This window comes from Elephantulus edwardii, unplaced genomic scaffold (assembly GCF_000299155.1).
Source record: "Elephantulus edwardii isolate Elephantulus edwardi_28Jun2011 unplaced genomic scaffold, EleEdw1.0 scaffold00232, whole genome shotgun sequence".
Lineage (NCBI taxonomy): Eukaryota > Metazoa > Chordata > Mammalia > Macroscelidea > Macroscelididae > Elephantulus > Elephantulus edwardii.
In genome coordinates this window covers 1,695,301-1,718,053 of record NW_006399982.1, presented here as the reverse complement: position 1 = coordinate 1,718,053, position 22,753 = coordinate 1,695,301, and the positions used below count along the sequence as shown (strand labels likewise).

Genomic DNA, 22,753 nt, shown 5'->3' with positions numbered 1-22,753 from the left:
TCTTTGGAGGCAAGGAGAATGAAATTTCATCTCACATTATTTGAGCGTGTTGTTCGGAGGGACCAGTCCTTGGAAAAGGATATCATGCTTGGAAAAGTGAAAGGCCAGCAAAGAAGAAGACCCTTCATGAGATGGGTTGATACAGTGACTGTAATGGTGGGCTCAAGTGTGACAGAGATGATGAGGATAGCACAGGATAGGGCAGATTCAGATCTATCATTCCTAGGGTTGTGATAATTCATAGTCAATTTGATGGCTCTTCACAACAACACCACTATCTTTGAGTATGATTTGCTGGTTCCCGCCCCATCTACTTATTAAGTTATTATTGTCAACTATCAATTCTAGATCCTGGTGATCTTTTATAAAACAGAACAAAATATTGGTTGGCTTCACTCCATCTTTATATATGTGTGATAATTTGTTGTTATGGTTATTGAGCCAATTCATTTCATAAATGTTTCCCATATTTTTAATTGACCTTCTACTTTGCCAAGTATGATTTAGTTTCTAATAATTGGTCATTCCTGAGGATATGTCCAAAGTAAACTAGTTTAAAGCTTACCATCCTCAATTATAAAAGCATATGGTTATATTTCTTCTTGTAAGACTGATTTGTTCATACTTTTGATAATTTATGATATCATCAATATTCTTTGCCAACACCACAGGATGAAGGCATCAGAACATTGATTTTCAATATTTCTTCTTATATGTGCATAAAGAAGCATAAATATCTCTCTAAGTACTTTTTTAGCTTAATCACACAAGAAATGTGTTACAACTCCCCTTTGTAATTACAAATTTGCCTGTCTTACTTTAATTCTGTCAATTAAAAAAAAAGTATTTTAAGTCATAATAGTAAATACTTATGAAAATTAGAACTCATAATTTGTTGGTCAATTGACCCTTTTATCATGAGGAAATGTGATTTAAATTATCTTTCATAATTTTTTTTCATTTCCAAAGTGTTTTTTGTTGTTGTGACATGGATGACAGTTTACAAAGGAAGTGGATCAGTATTTACAATATCCACAATGCAATTGTACTCTTCTTACTTACTGCTTGTGATTCTGATTTTGATTAATCCCTCTGTCCCATTCCTTCATGTCTTCAGGGCTTTGCCCTTGGCCACGGGCTGCCCTTCTGGCCTTTTATCCTTGATATTCTAAGGAATGAATGTCTCATATCATTAGTTCCCCTTACAAGCATATCATTGTTTGACCAACAGTTAAGTCATAGAAATGAATTTAATTCCAAATTAAAGGATTACCAAAGATTAGAGTTTCAAGGTTTCCACTAGTTCCAGTCAGTTTGACTAGTAAGCCTGGACTTTGTTATTTTGTTTGTTTATTTGTTTTGTTCCATTTCCCCCCTTCCCCATCTAGAAATCTCTACTGTGATTCCATTTAGGATGGTCAATGGGGGTAGCCAAGCATTGTTTAAATCTTCTGCTCTCAGGCCTGTGAAGGTTGAGGTTCACATGGTCCTTTAGTCCCTCGGACTTTTTTTTTTCAATGTTTGCTTTTCTTTTTACTTTTTTGTTCCAGACATAGAGAAACAAATAATCGCATCTTAGATGGCTATTCAAAAGTTCTTAAGACACAAGTCCCTAACCACCAAAGTAGGATGTAGAAAATTGTTTTTTCAGGCTATATTATGCCAATTAACCTTGATGTCCCCTGAGGATATAGTACAAGGCTTGAAGACCTTCAAGACCTCATTCCTTCAAGGTACTTGATTATGATTAAGAAGTTTACATAGCTTTGCCCCTTTTAGGCTCTGCTATAATGAAACAACATATGAGCAAGAGCCTATGGTGATGAAGGAAGAAGTTCAGACCACTTTGAAATAATTAGCTAAGAATAAGGACCCAGGAATTGATGGTATACCAACTGACATATTTCAATTAACAGATGCTGCCCTGGATGTGCTCACCAAGTTGTACCAAAAAATCTGGAGAACAATCACTTGACCAACTGACTGGAAAAGGTTTATATTTGCTCCCATTCCAAAGAAAGGTGATCCCACAGTGTGTGGAAATTATCGAACACTATCATTAATATTACATGCAGGCAAGATTCTGCTGAAGATTATACAAAAATGACTGAACAACACATCAACAGAGAACTACCAGAAGTTCAGGCTGTGTTTAGACGGGGTTGTGGTGCTAGGGATATTGTAGCTAGTGTTAGATGGATCTTGGCTGAAAGCAAAGAGCACCAGAAGAATGTATGTCTTTGTTTCATTGATTACACAAAGACATTTGACTGTGTGGATCATAACAAACTGTGGCTGACTCTGAGAAGAAGGGGAATACCAGAACACTTGATCATGCTAATGTGAAGCCTACACTTGGACCAGGAGGGAAACACCACATGGTTCAAAATTGGGAAGGGTGTAAACCAGGGATGTATTCGGTCTGCATGCATACCTTTCCAATCTTTATGCGGAACAGATTATCCAGGAGGCTGGGCTCTGTGAGGAGAAATGTGTCATCAGGATTTGAGGAAGAATCATCAACAATCTGCATTATGCAGATGACACAACCCTGCTTGCTGAAACTGAGGAGGACCTGGAGCACTTGGTGTGGAAGGTCAGGAACTGCAGACTTCAATATGAATTGAGGCTCAATATCAAGAAAACAAAGATTCTCACCAGGCAGCTTCATAATGGATGGTGAAGAGATTGTGATTGTTCACAATTTTGGTTTACTTGATTCCACAGTCAACACTCTTGGCACCAGCAGCCAGGATATTAAAAGACATATTGTGATGGGAAAATCTGCGGTTAGAGACCTCTCTAAAGTACTAAAGTACAATGATGTCAGTCTGGAGACTAAGGTGCGCCTGATACATGCCATGGTCTTTGCAATCACTTGTTATGCAACAGCGAGTTGGACAATGACTAGGGATGATAAAAGGAGAATTGATGCCTTTGAGCTGTGGTGTTGGAGAAGTGTATTGGATATACCATGGACTGCTATGAAGACAAATAGATTTGTTCTGGAGAGGATGAAGCCAGGCTTCTCCTTGAAAGCAAGGATTTTGAAGCTTCAACTGACATACGTTAGACATGTTGCAAGGAGGTACCAATCCTTGGAGAGGGACATCATGCTTGGAAGGGTGGAGTGATAGCGCAGGAGAAGACATTCGATGAGATGGATTGATTCAGTGACTGGAATAATGGACGAAGGTGTATTGGAAATGGTGAGATTGGCATAGGAAAGGGCAGAGTTTAGGGCTGTTGTACATAGGGTCGCTATGAGGCGCAGACAACTCAATGGCACATAACAACAACAACATATACATAGTTATATTTACAATGTGTATCACTATACATAAATGTAAAAATATCATCTACTAATCCTATGGTGATGAGTGTGGTCCTTTTCCCATGTTCATAACTTTTTACTTTTTCTTTATGCTTATATATCCATTTTTAGATTAAGGTTTATTACTGCTGATATTACAGGATTATGTATGTAATAGTGTTTACCTTTGTTGTCAATTGTCAATAAGAAAGAAGGATTGCAATATCCAAAGCACTTTATTTCAAGTCTGAGAGAAAGTAGTGAGATTCCTCTCTAAAAACTGCCTTTACATCTGGGAGTGATCATTAATTTTTATACTTGGGTCAAATACTTATCTACTTAACAATACACTTTGTTAGTAAATTTATAGAACGGCTACATTTAAAAAGAACAGTTTACTAGTAAACAGACAACTTAAGAAATGCTTAACATATTACCAGGAACAGCTTTTTTGAAAAGGTAAATGCTAATCCAGCAAAGATTCATTTTAATTTCTGGTAAACCGACAGTTTAAGGAACAATTTACATAAGATTGAGAAAAACAGTTTTCTAGAAGTGAATGCTAACCCAGGAAGGACACATTTTCTGTTATAGGCTGTTTAAAGTACTTTGTTGTTGTTGTGTACCACAGAGTTGGAACCGACCCATAGAGGACCCTCCCGTGGTTTTCAGAGGCAGTTAATCTCACGAGAGGAGATTGCCAATCCTTCACCCACACAGAGGCTGGTGGCCTCAAACCGTGCACCTTCAGGATTGCAGCACAGCTTCTTGGTATTAGGCCACCAGACCTCCCTTTAACGTACTTTACATGACTTTAAAAAAGGGGGCTTGGGGAGGGAAGAATTCTAAGGCACAGTAATTACTTATGCAGACTGGAGAAAATGGATGTCAGTTTTATAACTGTACTGGTATGTTTGGATAATTCTGGATTTGTTAGTATCACCCCATCAGTAGTATACTGACAAATACCTTATTGTATGTCACCTTTGGTTTGACCTCTTTTAATACCTACTAACTGATTTATTTCTATTCTCTCCTCCTTTCCACTGCTGGCCAACCATATAGGAATGATTCTTCGTATATACTTCCCTTTACCTTTTTTAATTAATGGGCTCATACAATATTTGCCCTTTTGTAACTGATTTCCTTCACTCAGCATAACGGCATCTAGATTCATGCACATTATTCAGGGTATCTGTTACTTCTGATGTGAGGCATTTCAGCAAATCACACACCCCAGAGACAGGAGGAAGAGGACAGATTGGAGACCGAGAAGTTCGAGAAGATACAGTGGTACAGCAGTTTGGAAAATTAGACCTTTGGGACATCTTTCACCTCTTATTCTTAACATCCACCTTTTTTGCTAATCTTTAGAAACAAAATTAATTTATTTCATTTACATCAAATGGTAAGATTTGCTACAACTGATAGGGTGTTATTAATAAATTTAGAATTATCCAAACTAATCAGTATAGTTATAAAACTGACATCCATTTTCTCCAGGCTGAAAAATTAGTTACTTTGCCTTCTTGTTGTTAAGTGCCATCAAGTCGCCTGTGACTCATAGCAACCCTATCTATGTACAACACCTCTAAATCCTGCTTTATCCTGAGGCAACCTTATTGTCTCTGACACATCTACCCTCAATACCCTAGTCATTGACTCAATCTATCTCACTGAAGGTCTTCTCCTCCTGCAGTGTCCTACCCTCCACGCTCCAAAACATGACATCCCTCTCCAAGGACTGGTCCCTCCTACAACATGTCCAAAGTATGTCAGACAGAGCTTCAGAATCCTTGCCTCCAAAGAGCAGCCTGGCTTCACCCTCTCCAGTACGAACCTGTTTGTTCTCCAAGGTATAGTCAGTATTCTTCTCCAGCACCACAGCTCAAAGTTATCACTTCTATCATCCCTTATCATTGTCCAGCTGTCTGATGCATAGCTCGTAATTATGAAGATCATGACCTTAGAATTCTTTTCTTCCCTTTCTTTAGTCATCTAAAGTACTTTAAATTGCCTTTTTACCAGCAAGGGAAATACATCTTTCTTGGATTAGCATTTACCTTTTCAAAACGGTTATTTCTCAGACATATGTTAACTGTTTACAAAGCTGTCTGTTTATTAGTAACTGTATGTAACCTATTCTTTTTAAATGTAAAAATCTTATAACTTTAACAAAAGTCTAACCAAAGTATAAAAACCTAATGACCACTCCCAGACTGGGAGACAGTTTTTGAGAAGAATTCTCTCTGTCCTCCCAGATCTGTAACAACGTGCTTTGGATATTGCAATCATCTGTCTTACTGACAATTGACTGTGGAAAAAAACACCTTGCGTTCAGTAACACAATGGCCATATATATAGGAAAAAGTGATTTGGAGTCCAAAGGATAAGTTGTAGACTGAGGAAACTTTGGTTTCTGAAAAGGATTTAAAAATAATAAAATATGATAGCCATGTATTGAAGCAACCGTTACATTGCAATCAGTTCTATCAGGCAACAACTAATTATGGGAATTAGGAGTTTGGGATATAACTTCTGGTTTGCTGGACAATTACAGAAATAAAAATTGATAAAGAAAGGGCACCTACTGCTGAAGGTGAATTGACAGTTCTGTGGCTAAAGAACTCTGGTGATGCTGTGGAGAAAGGTATTTTACTACTAGCCAAAACGTTGGTAGTTCAAACCCTTAAGCATTCCCACAGGGGAAAAAATGAGGAAATCTGCTCCTGTGTGATTTATAACCTCTGACAATCCACTACAAGGTTACCTATGATTCCCTTCTGACTCAATAGCACATAACAACAATAGATCTACCTTTAAAAATATTTTTTATTGTTTTCAGATAATTTACTACAATGTGCATAAATACAGAGCAAATACAACCCTAGCAACACTCTCTTCCCAATTCTAAATCATGCAGTGCTCTCCTGTTCTTTTCACACAACAGCCTCCTGGTCCAGGTATAGGTTCCTCAAGAGCACAGTCAAGTACTCCGGGATTCCCATTCTTTGCAACATCAGCCACAATTTCACATTATCCACACAGTCATACACTTTTGGATTGTCAATAAAGCACAAATAGGCATTCTTCTGGTATTCATTACTTTCAGCTGGGATACATCTGACAATCAGCAAAGATATTCCTGGTTTCTTCTATTCCAGTTTCTTCTAAATCCTGCTTGAACTTCTGCAGTTACTTATGAGTGTACTATTCCAGCCATATTTTAATGATCTTCAGCAGTACTTTGCTTGCATGTGATATCAATGATATTGTTCAATAATTTCCACATTCTTTTGGATCACCTTTCTTGGGAATGGGAACAAACAGAAGGAGTGTGGCATCAGGATTGGAGGGAGACTCATCAATAACCTGTGTTATGTAGATAACACAACCTTGCTTGCTGAACATGAGGAAAGTTGGAAGGGCTTGTTGTAGAAGATCAAGATATGCAGCCTTTGGTATGGATTGCATCTCAATATCAGAGGGGGATAAAGATTCTTACTATTGGACCAATAGACAGTGTCATGGTGGACGGAGAGAAGATTGAAACTATCAACAGTTTCATCTTATTTGGACCCACAATTAACACCCTTGGTATGAGCAGTCAGGAAAGAAGGAGATGCATTGCACTGGAGAAATCTGCAGTTAAGAATTTTCCAAATTATTGAGGAGTAGTGATGCCATTTTAAACACTAAGGTTTATCTGATTCAGGCCATAGTCTTTCTGATTACTAGCTATACTTCCAAGAGCTGGACAATGAATAAGGATGACAGAAAAATAATTGATGCCTTTAAACTGTGGTGTTGGAGAAGAGCACCAAACATCTCATGGATGGCCAAGAGAATGAGCAGGTATGTCTTGGAGAGGGTGCAGCCAGAGTGCTCTTTGGAGGCAAAAACGATGAAACTTTGCCTCACATATTTTGGATATGTTGTTAGGAGGTGCTATTCCTTGGAGAAGGATGTGATGCTGGGAAGGGTGGAGGGTTAGCTAAGGAGAGGAAGACCCTCAACCAGGTGGATTGACACAGTGACTGCTGCAATGGGCTCTTGGGTGTCAGGGAGTGTGAGAATGACACAAGATAGAACAAGGTTCAGATCTTTTTTTTATATGGTCACTATGAGTAATACTCAGCTCTGTGACATCTAACAAGAACAGCAACAACTGCCTAAACGACTGTGTGTGTGTGTGTCCTTATTTTAATATAGAAATGCCACTTTGCAGGAGAAAAGAAGTCAGTCTAATTTCATTAAGATATACTGCTTTGGAAGCCCAATAGCCCATCACTCTAAGTTTGAATTGACTTATAGTAGTGGGTTTGATTTTTAGCTTAGTTTTGTTTTAATTCTTCAGAGGAATAGAGATCTTCTTTTACTTCATTCTCTTCTCTTTTTCTGGGACAGCAATTATATACTATTTAATATATTTTAAACATGTCCCCAAAACTATTTTCTATTTTTTCCCTTGTATTTCAAAGTAAGACATTGTCTATCAATTAATCTCTTTTTCTAACTTGTCTTTTGCCACATTCTACATAACAATGACTTATTTTGAAGTCTGTGTCTTAGCTCCGACATCTAGGCCACGTTTAGTGTCACTGTTGCTTTTTCTCTTACTCTCTCCGTTTTTGGTTGTATGATTATGAGTCTTGGGATGCCTGCTTGCTTTTTGCTCTTTCCTTCTTTGCTCCATTTTAAGTTCATGCTGGATGTCATATATGAAGAAAGTGTATCATCTCTGTATGTTGTTATCTTCTTCAGGAGAAGGTTCTGTTTTATTTAGTTTGGCAGATAGAGCACAAGCAGATGCGATGATCCATTTGAGACTAGATATGCTTTGGGGCTATGTTTTTGGCTTTTTTTGATAGAGTGTCTGTTTCTTTATTTCTAGCTTGCCTTTGTAACTAGGACAGTCTTTCTAGGGTCCCAACTGAAAAGCTAGTGAGGATTTCCCCCCCATATTCTTTTCATTTTTTGACAGATCCTTACTTCTCATTTTTCTCTCTCCAACTAAATGATATTGTCACAACTCTGCATAATGTTTTAGCCTCTCAACAGCTGCTTTGTGTTTGTTTCTTGGTCCCTCCCAAGCACACAGGAGGTTAGGAACCACCACAATGCAGATAGTGTGTACTGAACGTGGTGTATATTTTTCTAATGTTTTATTTTCTCTGTGATTATGGTCTTTTAATCCCAGGCTGCATTGGTTTGTTGTTGTTTTTTTTCTGATGCTTATCAACATCTATGTTGTATATTTTATTTATATTTTTTAAATACTTGCTTTCAGTAGAAATGGCATCTAATACAAGTTACTATTTTTCATCTAGGACTAAGAGTACAATCTTTAAAATGCATGGATAAGAAAAGATACTGAAATTCAAGGCGAAGATTCTTTTCAATATTGAAATTATATTCTTAGTAGAAGTTCTTTTTTGATCTTTAAGGATTCAGAATGCAGATGGTATAGATTTCTCTCTTATTAACTTTTTGTTTATTTAGTATTAGATTGACTATATCTCCTAAAAATATATCTTATAAATCCTAACCTGTGCTTATAAAGCCTGTTTGAGAATACATTGTTTGGTATGTTAATGAGATAGGGTTGTTAGTTGTTGTTATTGTTAAGTGCTGTTGAGTGAAATGTGACCTGTAATGACCCTATGGGTATTAGATATGAACCCTGTCCTACCCTGTGCCATCCTCACACTTTCTGACACACTCAAGCCCATTGAAGCAGTCACTGTGCCAGTCAATCTGGTTGAAAATCATTCTTTCTTTCACCAACCCTCCATCTTTCTAAGCATGATGTTCCTCTCTGAGAATAGCCATTCCTAATAACATGCCCCCAGTACGTGGGGTGGAATTTTGTCATTTTGCCTCCAAGGATCACTCTAGCTGCACTTTCTCCAAGACATATTTGTTTGTTCGTTTGGCAGTCTATGGGATGTTCAGCATTCTTCTCCACCATGACAGCTTATAGGTAGCAATTCTTTTCCTGTCATCCTTATTCTTTATCCAGCTTTTAGATGCACAGCAAGTGATTGAAAAGACCATGGCCTGAATAAGTTGCACCTTAGTCCTCAAACTGACCTCATTGCTCTTCAATAATTTGCAGACGTTCCTGACCACTCAATTGTGGATCCAAGTAAGATGAAATTGTTGACAACTTTAATCTTTTCTCATCTATCATGATATTGCCTATCAGTAGAGTGGTAAGAATTTTTCCTTTTCTTATGTTGAGTTACAACCTATGTTGAAGGCTGTATCCTTTGATCTTCTGCACAAGTGCTTCAAGTGCTCCTTACTTTCATCAAGCCAAGTTGTGTCACCTGAATAATGCATGTTATTGATGCCACATTCTTCTTCATAGAGTCTCACTTTTTTAATAATTTGCTCAGCACACAGTCTGAATAGGTATGGAGAGATAATACAGCCCTGACTCACATCTTTCTTCATTTTAAACCCTTACTCTGTTCACACAACAGACTTTTGGTCTAGGTATAGTTTTCATATGAGCCCAATTTAGTGTTCTGGGATTCCTATTCTTCTCGATGCTAGCAATAACTTATTGTCATTCACACAGTAAATGCCTTTGCATAGTCAACAAAGCATAAATAGACATTCTTCTAATATTCTTTACTTTCAGCCAAGATCCAACTGACATTAGCAATTATATCACTAGTGACATAGCCTCTTCTAAATACTGCTTGTACTTCTGGAAGTTCCTTATCTTTGAATCGTTCTAGCTGTTTTGGAATGATATTCAGCATTATTTTGCTTGTAAGTGATATTAATAATATTGTTCGATAATATCCACATTCAATTGTATCACCTTTTTTTGGAATGGAAACAAATGTGAATTTCTTCCAGACAGCTGTCCTCTACCTGATGGACTGCATAGGAATCAGATTGACTACATCTGTGGAAGAATTCCCTGGAGAATCTCAATATCAGCAGTTTAAACCAGGCCAGTGCTGAAGGGTGGAACAGACCTCAGTTATTTATGTGCAAGTTCAAATTGAGGCTAAAGGAGGTGAAAACAAGTCCACAAGAGCCAAAATATGATCTTGAGTCTATCACACCTAAATTTAAAAATCATCTCAAAAATAGATTTAAAGCAGTGAATGCCAATGATCAGTCTCACCAGATGAGTTGTGAACATCAAGAATCTCATTCATGAAGAAAGCATAAAGGCACTACAAAGACAGAGGAGAAATACAAGTCAAAATGGATGTAAAAAGAGACACTGAAATTGCACTAGAGCTTTAAGAAGCCAGAAGAAAGGGAAAACTTGATAAAGTAAAGATCTGAATGAAAGATTTCAAAGGGCAGCTCAAGAAGGCAAAACAAAGTATTTTAATGGAAAGTGAAGAGGGCTGAAATTGGAGAGTAAAAAGTGAAGACCTCTTTCTGCATTTCTCAAGCTGACATAACTGAAACCAAATTTAAGCTTCGAGTCACAATATTGAAGGATTTTATGGGCAATATGTTGATCCAGGAAGAATCAAAAGAAGATGGCGTGAACACACAGAGTCACTATACCAAAAATAATTTACTGACACTTCAAAATGTCAGGAAGTACTATATGAACAAGAGCTAATGATAATGAAGGAAGAAGTTGAATCTGTAATGAAAGCATTAACAAAAAATAAGGATCCAAGAATCAATGGTATACCAATTGACATGATTCAACTAATAGATGCAGCCCTGGTTATGCTCACCAGGATTCCAGGAAATTTGGATGAATAAAATAGGGTTACTGTAGGATATATCTTGAGTTAAATCAATGACAATATTATTTATTAAAAGTCTATGAATAATTGAACAAAAAACAATATCATCTGAAATTTTTCACTCAAAAAAATTTACATATTTTAAAAGCTGAAAGAGGAGAGATGAAGAAAAACGATAAATCACATGAAGATTGCCAAGGACCAGAAGCTCAGAAGAGACAAGGACCTTCCTCAAGACAGAATCTGATGCCAGATATGTGGGATGCTGCTTTAATAGTTATCTAAAATGTGCAAGTGGTTTTGGAGTTAGGTGGTAAGCAAAGCTGAATGAAAATAGTAGTAAAAAGCTTAGATTACTTTAATGAGACTGTTGGCAGAATTACGAATATAAAAGAAAATTTTGACAAGAGCTCTGAAGAAAATGAGTAGAGTCTTAGAGAAAGTTGCTATAGTCTTGGAGGACATGTGGACCCAGAAAAAGAATGCACTAGAAATGTGTGCATGAAATATGCTTCTGCTGAGGCATACCAATGATGAAGGGTAATGCTTTTTATGTAGTGACAAAGAACTTTTTGAATTATGTTCAAATTTTTGCTGGGATGTAAAGCTTATAAGTGATGAACATGGATACTGAGAAAATTTCTAAGCAAGATCTTAAAGAGCCTGTGTGTTTTCTTCTTGCTGCTTACAGTAAAATGTGAGAAGAAATAGATAGAATTATAAATGAACTCAACTAAATGAAAACAAAACATCAAGATTTTTATAATGCCCTTTAATAAAATCGATGAATGTGACCTTCTAACGATTAAATCCCTGTGCACATTAAAGACTTTTCCCAAGAGAGTGAAAAGAAAACCTACTAACTTGGGAAAAACATATGGCAATACCATTTCAGACAAGGGTCTCATATCAAAAGTCTGCAGAATCGGAAAGTTGTGTGGCGCTTTCTCAAAAAGTTGCAAATAGTGATACCTTTTGACCCAGCAATTCCACTGCTGGGAATATACCCCAAAGAGACCATACCTAACATCCAAGCAGATATATGCACACCCATGTTCATGGCAGCTTTGTTCATAATAGCTAGGAGTTGGAAACAACCTAAGTGCCCATCAACAAATGAATGGATAGAGAAGCTGTGGTATATTCACACAATGGAATACTATACTGTATTGAAAAACAAGGAACTCATGCAATATTATTCCAAATGGGTGACCCTGTAGGACATTATGCTGAGTGAAATATCTCAGTCACAAAAGGACAAATACTGCATTGTGCCACTGTTGTAGAAAGTGACTGACATCAGGACTGATGTAAGACTTAGAAAAACTGGATAGATTATGTATACTGAATTGAAACAGATGAGGGAGAGAACAGTTTAAAAGTGATATATGATAGCATATCATGATTATCACAGGAATCCAGAATTAAGGTTGCACAGCGGAGTGCATTGGGGTCAGGGTTGGGGTCGGGGGGATTGCATACCAATGAAGAAGTTTATCTTTTGCTTTTCAAAGAGAGGAGTGAACTGAGGGAGGGGGGGGTGAAGAAAAAAGTGCAACAATGAATGAATGAAAATCCAAAATCTCTGTAAATGTTAGTTAAAATTAATAAAATTAAATTTAAAAAGTCTACAGAATTGTACAGGGCCTCCACAAGAAAAAGACTGATAACACAATTACAAAATGGGCAAAAGACATGGAAAGAATTTTCACAGAGGAAGATATTTAAATGGCCAACAGACACATGAATACTCAAAATCAGAGAGATGCAACTCAAAACCACAGTGAGATACCATCTTAGCCAAGTAGTGAGAATGTTTAGCAGGACAGCAAGTAATATATGTTGGAGAGGATCTGACGAGATAAGAACTCTTATACATTGTTGGTGGGATTGTAAAATGGTACAGCCACTCTGGAAGGCAGTTTGGCACTTCCTCAAAATCTGAACATAGAAATTCCATATGACCCAGCTATTCCACTGCTTGAAATATACCCCAAGAGAATGAGTACAGAGACTTGTACACCAATGTTCATAGCAGTGTTATTCACCATCGCAAGAACATGGAAACAGCCCAGATGTCCAACCACAATTGAATGGATTGAGAAATTATGGTACATCCACACAATGGAATACTACACAGCAGGCAGGAGCAATGATTTTGTAAATGACTACTTAACTGGGGAGGGACTGGAGGGCATTATGCAAGTGAACTAACTCAGTCCCATAAAGACTATTATTTTAGAAACTAATGAGGACCTGAAATGCTTGCTGCAGAGGGTCAAGGATTGCAGCCTTCTATATGGATTGAGGCTCAATGTCAAGAAGACAAAGATTCTCACCACTGGACCAATTGGCAGCATCAGGATGGATGGTGAAGAGATTGAGATTGTTAACAACTTTAGTTTCCTTGGCTCCATGGTTAACACTCTTGGCACCAGTAGCCATGAAATCAAAACACGTATTGCTATGGGAAAGTCTGCTGTTCGGGACCTCTCTAAAGTACTCAAGAGCAACGGTGTGTCTCTGGAGACTAAGGTGCATCTGATACAGGCCATGGTCTTTGCAATCACTTGTTATGCATTAGAGAAGTGGACAATGACTAGGGAGGATAGAAGGAGAATTGACGCCTTTGAGCTGTGGTGCTGGAGAAGAGTATTGAATGTACCATGGACTGCCAAGAAAACAAACAGATTCATCCTAGAGAGGATTAAACCAAGCAACTCCTTGGAGGCAAGAATTCTGGGGCTTCATCTGACATACTTTGGACATGTTGTAAGGAGGGGGAAGGTCCTTGGAGAGGGACATCATGCTTGGTGGGCTAGAGGGACGGTGCAAGAGGGGAAGATCCTCTATGAGGTGGATTGATTCAGTGACTGGGGTGATCAGGATGGGTGTGTCAGAGGCAGTGCGACTGGCACAGAATAGAGCAGGGTTTAGGGCTGTTGTATATAGGGTTGCTATGAATCACAAGCGACTCAATGGCACATAACAACAACAACAACAACAACATAAGGATCCAAGTGGGGGAGGGAGTAGAGGGATGAGGATGGGATGGGAGGTGTTAATCATACTCTGAGGGGGTTGGTGAAGGAAATGGGAAAGGTCTGGTGTGAAAAACAATGTATACACTTGCTAATAAACCAGTATAAAATAAAATTATTTTTAATAAAGAAAAAAATTTTCTCTGTAAAAAATGTGTGGCATATGCCTAACATTTTCACCAAGGGCTTGGTGACTCAATATTTTGTTAAAGAAATTAAGCACATCAATAATGACTAACTCAATATCACAAGGGGGAAAAAAAACTTAGACTGAAAAGACAGCAGAAAAGGAGAGAAAGCCTCATGGACTTCTACAGGCAGAAAATGTGCCAAAGAAGCTAAATTTATTGCCCTTCAGGAAAAGACAAGACCAGTCCCGGAACATCTTGGAGATTAGAAAAAGCACAGAAAACAGGACTTTCTTGGTTTCAAAGTATACGGTCTCTGTCTACTGAATTTCGAAGGAGGGGGCATTGAGATTAAAACTTCATGCAGTTATGAACACTTATGTGAACATTTATGTCGGTGTTGGACATGTTTCATACTTAGTTATATGCTACCTATGCCCTCCTATGACTGTGAGTAACTATAAGAAGATATTTTCATGTTCATTGACTACCTGGTCAGGGGGGTTTAAAATAAAATTATTACTTTATACTGTTTTACTTAAAAAAACAACAACAAAAACTTCATGCATATGACACAACTTTGCTTGCTAAAATTGAGGAGGACTTGAAACATTTGCTGCAGAAAGTTAAACACTGTAGCATTCAGTATGGATTGCATCTCAATGTAAAGAAAATGAAAATCCTCACCACAAGACTAACAAGCAACGTTATGATAGATGGAGAAAAGATTGAGACTGACAATGACTTACTTCATCTTAGTTGGATCCACAATCAATATACTTGGTACCAACTGTCAGGTTATCAGGAAGCATTCTGCACTGGAAAGTCTGTAGTCCGGGACCTCTTCAAAGTATTAAGTAGCAATGATAACAGTTTGATAAATACGGTGTGCCTGGTTCAGAGTATGGACTTTTTTCAATTATTCGCTATACATCTGAGAGCTGGACAATGAATAACAGAAGAATTAGTGCCTTTGAACTATGGTTTGGGAGAAGAGTGCTGAATATCCCATGGATTGCCAAAAGAACAAACAGCTATATCTTGGGGATGCAGCTAGATGGCTGCTTGGAGGCAAAGATGATGAAGCTTCGTCTCACATACTTTAGACATGTTGCTAAGAGAGGTTATTCCTTGGAGAAGGACATCATACTTGGGAAGGTGGACAGACAGTGAAGGAGAGGAAGACCCTCAGCCAGGTAGATTGGCACAGTAACTGCAGCAATGGGTTTGAGAATGTCAGAGATTGTGATGATGGCACAAGATAGGACAGCGTTCAGATCTATTGTTCTTTATAGGGCCCCTATGAGTTGTACTCAACCCAACAGCACCTAACAACAAGGTTTCAAAAAAAAGTGGCATCTTCACTAACTATAAGTTCCAAGTTGGTGTTGGCATTAAATTCTACCAGGGAAATGAAGCTGCAAACCAAAGGGAGCAGAGTTGCCCCAGTGGGAAGAAAGCAAGTCTTATTGGGGCCAAGGTTGTGAAGTTATCACTCATATAGTCCAGGATAATGGGTCTGCCCAATGCCAGGGAAACAGAGTTGCTGCCCAGTGGACCTGGTATGCAGAGCTTAAAGTCCCTTGGGACCACAAAGCAGAATCCAGAAAATGTGGCCACTAGCCACAGTGTGGAGGACTTGGCCATTAATCAGATGATGTCAGAAAACAGTGTCCTTTTCAAGCCTTGAGACTTAATGTAATTTATTAGGTTTTGGACTTGTCGAGTGCTTATTATACCTTCTTTTCCTTCAGTTTCTCCTAACTGGTAATGAAAATATCTGTACTGTAGGATGTTTATGATACCTTCTTTCCCTCCAGTTTCTCCTATTGGTAATGGAAATATCTGTCTTAACCCTGTTCTACCATTGTACTTTAGGAGCAGATAACTTAGATTCTATAACAGATTTGTAGTTAGAGGAATTTAGTCTCCAGTAGAGACTATGCCTACATAATCCATATTGGATTTAGATAATTTAGAAAATGTGAATTAATTCAAGACTGTAGGGGTGTGTTTTGCATGTGACAAAGACAGGAATTTTTGGAAATGGGTTGAATTTCTTATGTTAAAAAGGATGTATATCTTGATTCTGTATCTTTTGAGCCAATAAAGAGATTAAACAAGGGAGATGATCAGAGATGGGAGAAGAACCATGCCAAGTCACATGACGATTCTAAAGAGAAGACGAAACACTTGCCTTCAGAACCCACAGGAGGAGAAAATCTTCCCCTACAGCTGGCTGGCTGAATTTAGATTTCTGGCTTTCTGAATTGAGGAAAACAAGCAAACTTCTGTTTGTGAATGCCACCTAATTGGAGTATTTCTATTATAGCCCAGAGACTCAGAAGAGGAAAGATGAGTAGTCTCTTCGCAATTTACAGCCTCAGAACCTTTAGTGCTCTTTGAGTTTGGGTTCATGTGGAGGCAGCGATTCAGACAACTAGCAAAACTTTCATTTATTATTGTTGGTGGTGCCATCGAGCCAGGTCTAACTTACAATAGGAGGAAAGATTTACTGATTCTCTTCTATGCTTAAGATCATTGTCGCATTCACTGGGTCAATCCATATCATTGAGAGTCTTCCTTTCTTTAACTGACTTTGTATTTATTTTCAGGGACTAGCCCTTGTTGATAACTTTCCCAAAGCTTATGAGATGAAATTTCATAACCCTTGCTTCTAAGAAGAACTATTTTCTGCATTTTCAATGTTACCATCAATTTCATCTAACTGACTAGCAAAATTCTGCTTCCCCAACTGTACATTAACTCTTTGACTATATTTCAGTGAATATAAGTAAACAGAAAAGATAAGAAATAGGAGTAAATTGTCAAATAATATCTTTGTAACATTCATTTCATTTAGAAATCATGTTGTTGTTGTTGTTGTTGTTATGTGCCATTGAGTTGTTTGAAACTCATAGCGACCATAGGGCTCTAAACAAGAGCTCTAAATGCTGTTCTATCCTGTGCCAACCTAGCCATCTCAAACACACTTATTCCCACCGCTCCAGTCACAGAATCGGTCCATCTAATCGAAGGTCTTCCTCTCCTTCAGCGCCCCTCCACTCTGCCAAACATGATGTCCTTCTCCATGGACCAGTCCCTCCTTGCAAGATGCCCAAAGTATGTCAGATGAAGCTTCAGAATCCTTGACTCCAAGGAGCATTCAGGCTTCACCTTCTCCAGGAGAAACCTGTTTGTTCTCCTAGCAGTCCATGGTATATTCAACACTCTTCTCTAGGACCACAGCTCAAAGGCATCAATTCTCTATCAACCCTATTCAATGTTCAACTCTCTGACTACAGCCCGGATCAGGTGCACCTTAGTCTCCAGCCTGATGTCGTTGCTCTTCAGTACTTTTGAGAGGTCACTCACAGCCGACTTTCCCAATGCAATTTGTCTCCTGATTTCCTGGCTGCTGTTACCAAGAGTGTTGATTGTGAAGTCAAGCAAACTAAAACTATTAACTATCTCAATCTCTTCACCATCCATACTGATACTGCCAATTGGCCCAGTGGTGAGAATCTTTATTTTCTTGATGTTGAGCTTCAATCCATATAGGAAGCCGTAGTCCTTGACCTTCTGCAGCAAGCGCTTCAATTCCTCCTCAGTTTCAGCAAGCAGCAAGTAGAAAGCATGAAGCAAAGGAAAATTTGAAATACAGTTAGCTGTGAGTGACAAAACTATCTATGTTGGATCCCAGGGACTTATCATACCTAGTTTTTCTCTGTTCTCTGCTATCCAAGGCTGTGTGCTAAAATCAAGTAAGTAAATAAATAGGTGACAGGCAGACAGATAGAATGTAAAGCTGGATATGACTGAAGACTAGAAAAAAAAAGTTTTCAAATTTCTGTCTAGGACCTCAACAAGAATGAAATTTGCAAACTTTTCAAGATAACATTAGTAACAGCAAATAAAAACACATAATTGAGTGTTAAATCCTTTTATACGATCAGATAATTACAACATATATGTTTGTCACCTCTCCAAAATGCTGAAAAGGATGTCAGTTTGAAGACAAAGATATAACTAATTCAGGCTAGGGATTTTTCAGTCACTTGTTAAAGCATCTAAGAGCTGGACAATGAATAAGAATAACAGAAGAAAAATTGATGCTTTTAAACTGTGATGGTGAAGAAAAGTAGTGGATATCCTATGGACTACCAAAAAAAACCCCAAAAAACCAAAACCAACAGTGAACTATCTCAGTAACAAAAAACCAAATACTGTATTATGCCACTGTTATATAACAGGACTGACACAGGGTTCGGGGGAAACTAAGAAAAGAGGGGATAAATAATGAACACTGCATTGAAACAGATGAAGGAAATAACTATTTAAAAGGAATATATGATTAAGCATTATTTGTATGACAACAGTTCAGAAGAAGAGGTGCATAGGAAAGTGGACTGAGAAGGAGGAGGAAATTATGCAACAATGAATGATTTTTTTTTTAAAAAAGTAACCTGGGAGGGGGAAGGAGAAAATATAAATTAATGTATAATGAAAATCTAAAATTTTTGTTATCTTTCATAAAAACCACTATTTTAAAAACCACACATGCTCTGATTCACTACCACCATGGCACCTATGAAAAAGCCTGTGGTGAAAGAGGGTAAAAAAAAAAAAGCAGATTATGACATTCACCTTTGCCTGCACCTATCCAGTTTAAGACAGAATCATGGATGCTGCTAATTTTGAGCAGTTTCTTCAAGAAAGAATTAAAGTTAATGAAAAAGCTGGTAATCTCGGAGGAGGGGTTGTAACCATCGAGAGAAGCAAGAGCAAGGTAACTGTAACCTCTGAGGTGCCTTTTTCTGAATGGTATTTGAAATATCTCACCAAAAAATATTTGAAGAAGAATCATCTACGTGATTGGTTGCGCATAGTTGCTAACAGCAAAGAAAGTTATAAAATAGGTTACTTCCAGATTAACCAGGATGAAAAAGAAGGAAAAAAATGAGGATTAACACTCATTTATCTTGAATATTTTATATAAGTCCTTGAATAAAACATGGGAACAAAACACACACACACACACACACACACACACACACACACACACACACAAATATGTCTTGAAGAAGGTGCAGCCAGAGTGTTTCTTGGAGAAAAAGATGATAAATCTTCCTCGCACATACTTAGGGCATGTTTCTAGGAGAGGTTATTCTTTGGAAAGGAATATCAGGCTTGGAAAGATGGTGAGTCAGGGAAAGAGAGGAAGACTGCCTATAAAATGGATTGATACAGTGACAGCAGCAATGAGCTCAAGTGTATTGAAGGTGCTGAGGATATCACAAGATAGGACAGGGGGGCTCAGGACTGCGTAGACTCCTAAAAGGTGTGTCATTTTTGTCTGAGACATGATTCTCAGCCTTGTGAGGTTGTCTACTATTTAATAGTCTTATGTAATGGTCCTTCACTCATTTTGTGATGCATCTATATTATAAATCAAAACCTCTGTATATTAATGATGCATTACATGTAGACCTGCGAACTGAAATTCTGGCAGTTCAAATAATACCAATTTCTCCACAGGAAAAAGATGAAACAGTCACCTCCTATAATGAGTTGAATTCTCATGCTCCTGCAGTAAAACCACAATGAGTCAGAATCAATTCAAAAGCAATGGGGGTTTGTTTTGGAGCCTCAGCCACAAGGGGTTTGGTATATGTTAATGATGCAAAATTAAGATGGGGGTATCTTGAATTCATCCATCAAAGGTCTTCCTCTCTCCTGTGTCCCTCCACCATTCCAAGCACGATGTCCTCCTCCAAGGACTGGTGTCTCCTGGCCGCACGGCCAAACTATGGGAGACTAGAGTAATAGGAGCAGGTATGTTAGAGACAGTGAAAATGGCTCTGGATAGGACAAGGTTCAGAGCTATTGTCACTATGAGTCACAGGCGACTCAATGGCATATAACAACAACAATGACATCTTGATTCAGAGAGTCACAAGACGATATATAATTCAAGGTCACTCTTAATTAAAATAACCATTCTTATTGAATCAAGTCGTGACTTTGAGTCACACCTTTTATCTTACAGGAGATAAAAGAAAAGGTAAGTTTACAGAGAGGAGAGACCCAACTAACACCAAGAAAGGGGAGAAAGTAATGAAGCATATCCTTTGAACTTTGGATATCACTGCTGAGAACCTCCTAAATCCAAAGGAAGACAGATCCCAAAACACAAGGAATGCTAGGATGGCAGATCTTGAAAGGAGACAAAGATCTCCCAGAGTCATCAGAGAAAGAAAACATTTCTCTGGAGCTGGACACAACCCTGCTTGCTGAAACTGAAGAGGACCTGAAGCGCCTGCAGTCAAGGACTGCAGCCTCCATTATGGATTGAGGCTCAATGTCAAGAAGACAAAGATTCTCACCACTGGACCAATTGGCAGCATCAGGATGGATGGTGAAGAGATTGAGATTGTTCACAGCTTTAGTTTGCTTGACTCCACAGTCAACACTCTTGGCCAACAGCAGCCAGGAAATTAAAAGGCGCATTACCATGGGAAAGTCTGCTGTTAGGGACCTCTCCAAAGTGCTGAAGAGCAATGGTGTCTCTCTGGAGACTAAGGTGTGTTTGATACAGGCCATGGTCTTCACAATCACTTGTTATGCATCAGTGAGTTGGACAATGACCAAGGAGGACAGAAGGAGAATCGATGCCTTTGAGCTGTGGTGCTGGAGAAGAGTATTGAGAATACCATGGACTGCTAGGAAAACAAACAGATTTGTCCTGGAAAGGGTTAAACCGGGTGGCTCCTTGGAGGCAAGGATTCTGAGGCTCTGTCTAACATACTTTGGACATATTGTGAGGAGAGACTGGTCCTTGGAGAAGGACATCATGCTTCGAAGGGTGGAGGGACAGCACAGGAGAGGAAGGCCTTCTATGAGGTGGATTGATTCAGTGACTGGGATAATCGGGATGGGAGTGTCAGAGTGTGCGATTGGCACAGGACAGAGCAGAGTTTAGGGCTATGTTGTATATAGGGTCGCTATGAGTTGCAAGCAACTCAACGGCACATAACAACACAACAACAACAGTATTTTTTTTAAAAAAAAGATCCTAGAAAATTTGATTTTGCTTATGTGAAACCTATACTTGGGCCAGGAAGCTGTCCTCAGAACAGAGCAGGGAAATACTGCATACTTCAAAATTAGGAAGGGAGTGCATTAGGGATGCATCCTGTTTCCATAACTTTTCAATATATATGTACAGAAGAGATCATTTGAGAGGCTGGGCTTTTATGAGGAGGAATGTGCCACCAGGATTGGAGGAAGACTCATCAACAACCTATGTTGTGCAGATGACATCCCTTTTCTTGCTAAGGACATTTACTGTGGTCTTTAATATGGATTGAAACTCATCCTCAAGAAAACGATTCTAACCACTGGGCAAACTGGCCATACCATAATGGATGGAGACGAGACTGAGGTCGTTAACAGTTGTAACAAGCATGTTAACAGCTTGCTTGACTCCACGATCAACACTTGGCATCAGCAGTCAGAAAATTAAAAAAATGAATTGCATTAGGTGAATCTGCTGTCAGGCACCTTTCCAGAGTACTGAGAAACAACAATACCAGTCTAGAGACTAAGGTGCACCTGATCCAGGATATGGTCTTCACAATTACTTGCTATGCATCAGAAAGCTGGATAATGACTAAGGATGATAGAAGAAGAATTGATGCCTTTGAGTTGTGGTGCTAGAGAAGGGTCTTGAACCACCAAGGAAACAAGTCTGTCTTGGAGAGAGTTAAACCAAGTTTTTCCTTGGAGGCTAGGATTTTGACACTCCATCTTACATGCTTTGGACACGTAGCCAAAAGGGACAGATCCTTGGAGAAGGCCACCATGTTCTGAAGGATGGTGGGACAGTACAGGAGAGGAAAACCCCAGATGAGATGGATTGAAAAGGTAACTGGGACAATGCAGTAGGTGTGTGAGATGGGCTCAGGATGACAGGACAGGCTTCAGAGCTGTTGTACATAGGGTTGCTATGAGTCTCAAGCAACTTGATGGCACATAACAACAACTAACAACAACAGGATCCAAAAACATGAGAGGATAAATTTCTGTTTGTTCCAGGCCAGAGACCCAGATAGACATTTTATATGGAATGGGCCACACCGTTTTCTTAACTGCTGCACATCAGTTTCACACGTTGCCTTGCAATTTATCATCAGACTTCCACCAGTGATGCTTACCTACATAGTACCAAGATCATTTCTTATTGAAGATAAGTGGCAAGAGTGAAAGTATTTCACACTCGACTAGTGCTTTACATAGATTAATTCACACTCTGCAAGCATCATCTTGTTCTCACTTAACACATGTGGAAATGTAGAGGAGAATTAGTAGCAGTGGATTAAAGAAGAAATGTGCCTAGATAACCAATCTCACTCCATTACATGCTCTTCCTAGGCCAAAATTAAACCAAATGATCAAACCAAGCCAATCAAAGATCTGAATAAGAAAATAAAATAATTTCTCTCCTCTCCTCTCCTCTCCTCTCCTCTCCTCCTC

General features: G+C 38.6%; 1 pseudogene; it reads left to right on the top strand.

Annotated features, from left to right (window-relative positions):
• The first annotated feature begins 18,899 nt into the window (after positions 1-18,899).
• The window catches only part of LOC102855715, a 164,339-nt pseudogene continuing 160,485 nt past the window's right edge, over positions 18,900-22,753 (top strand).